At 41.0% G+C, this 2,312-nt stretch overlaps 1 non-coding gene across 1 annotated transcript; it reads left to right on the top strand.

Moving 5' to 3' along the window:
- The first annotated feature begins 580 nt into the window (after positions 1-580).
- On the top strand, positions 581-652 carry TRNAP-CGG (transfer RNA proline (anticodon CGG)). The gene has a single exon. It is a non-coding gene; the product is annotated as a tRNA-Pro (tRNA).
- Positions 653-2,312: the final 1,660 nt, after the last annotated feature.

The raw sequence follows: 2,312 nt of genomic DNA, 5'->3' as shown, positions 1-2,312 counted from the left end.
GCAAGTATTATATATGCTATGGTATGGATAGGATGGTGATGAATGGTGGTATATATAGCAATTCTTCAATAAAATTAAAGGTTAAAATCTAATCATAGTACTTTTATTATCTTTCTTGCAAGTATGAAATGTCCTGTATGTAAGGCTACCTTCAATGAGACTTAAAAAAGGCCGATAGTTTCGAAATGCGAGCATACGATTTGCGAGCGGTGTCGAAGCTTGGAGGACCTAAAGCAATGCCCCCAGTGCAATGAACCGATGGATAAAACGGAATGGAGAGTTAATCAATAGATGATGAAGACGATCAGATTGGAAAATTAAAATGAATTGGCAATGAATGCCACGATTACCTCAGATGAAGATATAGCTTAGGCTAGTTCAATAACTCCACTTCCTCTTTAGCAAGAAATGACATAAATGCTCACCCGAAATAAGCAAAAGCCTATATCCTAGCAAGTAATGCCTCAACAAAAATAAGAATGTTGCGTCGTATGCTAAATTTTCTGACTTTGATCTTCATTTAATTGTAATGGTTGGATTGGGTGATAATTAAGGAAATAAGGGGCGTGGCGAATGAGATGGGCGATTGGTCTAGGGGTATGATTCTTGTTTCGGGTACAAGAGGTCCCGGGTTCAATTCCCGGATCGCCCCATTTTTGAATCATATAATCATATGGCTCACCGCACTGACGAGTCCTTCGAAGCTGAAGAAATAGTGGCCCTTCGTCTATAGCTCTTTCGCGCCAGGACTAAAGTAGAAGAGTATGATAAGCTTGCCCAGAGGGCGGATTTTTATCAACAAGTTCTCTCCAAATTGATAGACGTGATCAGCGATCGCAACGCATCCATACAACAAATAGCAACTACTTTGGGCGCTAAGATAAGCAGCCAGGAGATGGATTTGCACGAGTTGAAGGTGATGAAGGGCGGGAAAGAGAACGAAAGGGCTATTTTTGCGAAATTGGAAAGATTGAACTTGCAGCTGGATGCTCAGGAGGAACTACTAGCCAAAATCAACCATACAGTTGCAGAGCTGGTGAGAAATAACAGGGAAAACATTTCGAAATTGGAGGAAATGTCGAAGGAACACGCGCATTGCGGGCAAGTCGGGTCCATAGCCACCCAAAACATCGAAAAGTTGAAACAGATTGAATAAACAATCCAACAGAAAGATGCATCCATCAGCAAACTACAAAGAATAAACGACGCCTTACAATAGCAAATCAGTGTTTTTGCCAAGGAAAAAGAAGAAAGTGTGAGCCAATTGCGGACTGCTTAAAAGGAACTGATTGCCAAAGGAAGAGAAGCAGAAGAAAATAGATAAATTGCTTAATCCGCCCAAGAGGCAGCCAAGGAAAAGCAAAGGATTTTGGAAAACTGCTAGAAATTGATGGAAATCATCACCATCCCGCAAGAAGACTATCTTAAATATTACTTCCGAAGCAATGGCCTACCGCTCTAGGCTCAACGCCCCCAAAAGAACAAATATTCCATCGTTTTCGACAACTGATATGCCCAACTATAATTGTAATAGTAATATAACTATACCGCAGCAGGGCTATTCATTATAAATCGGGACGGCAGCGGTTAGAAATCATAAATAATCCATATGGACGAAGAGTGGGATGAGTCTGCTTCCAATCTTGTCAGAAATTGGGCCAAAGAAGCAGAGCCATGCTAAATTGATACGCCACAAGACCATGAGGAAACTTCCAGCAGAAGATGGCTTTACGTGGTGGGCTATCTAGGCAGTAAGCAGTCCCTAATTTAGTATTTTACTTCGTGATAATGGCGATCATCTACATCCTCATCGAGTACGCTCTCATCCAAAAGTCATAATATCGATTGAGGTGTGACCAAAGCACATCTATATGTGAGGGAAAAATCGACTTCATAAACTCTTAGAACTTAATCTACTTCTAACTGGCTTCCAAATGCCCGCCCAGTGCAGTGCTAATGCCAGTCAACATCTCCAGCATCACATTGAAAAACTCTACCAATGATATCACCTTATAGCAAAGAGATGAACAATAGCTTAATGCCTATTCTTACTATAGACATCTCTGGGGGATCACAGCTAATAGTCTCATCAACAGCTACAATATAACAGTCAATTGTATTCCAATTACTATATAGTTACGCATACCATTCCACAGGCATTTCTCAATGATCTTACCGTGATTATTCGCCAGGCAGGCAGGTTTGACCAAGACCAAACAATAAGCCAAGCAGTCATCTGCCTTGTCTTCGCAGGCTGCGTCGCTTTTTTCAATGTTTCCAGCAAAATGATGGAAAGCCATGCAAAAGTAAAA

The sequence above is a fragment of the Nymphaea colorata genome, unplaced genomic scaffold (assembly GCF_008831285.2).
Source record: "Nymphaea colorata isolate Beijing-Zhang1983 unplaced genomic scaffold, ASM883128v2 scaffold0099, whole genome shotgun sequence".
Taxonomy (NCBI): domain Eukaryota; kingdom Viridiplantae; phylum Streptophyta; class Magnoliopsida; order Nymphaeales; family Nymphaeaceae; genus Nymphaea; species Nymphaea colorata.
Note: the sequence above shows the minus strand (reverse complement) of the source record. Positions and strands in the feature narration are given on the sequence as shown.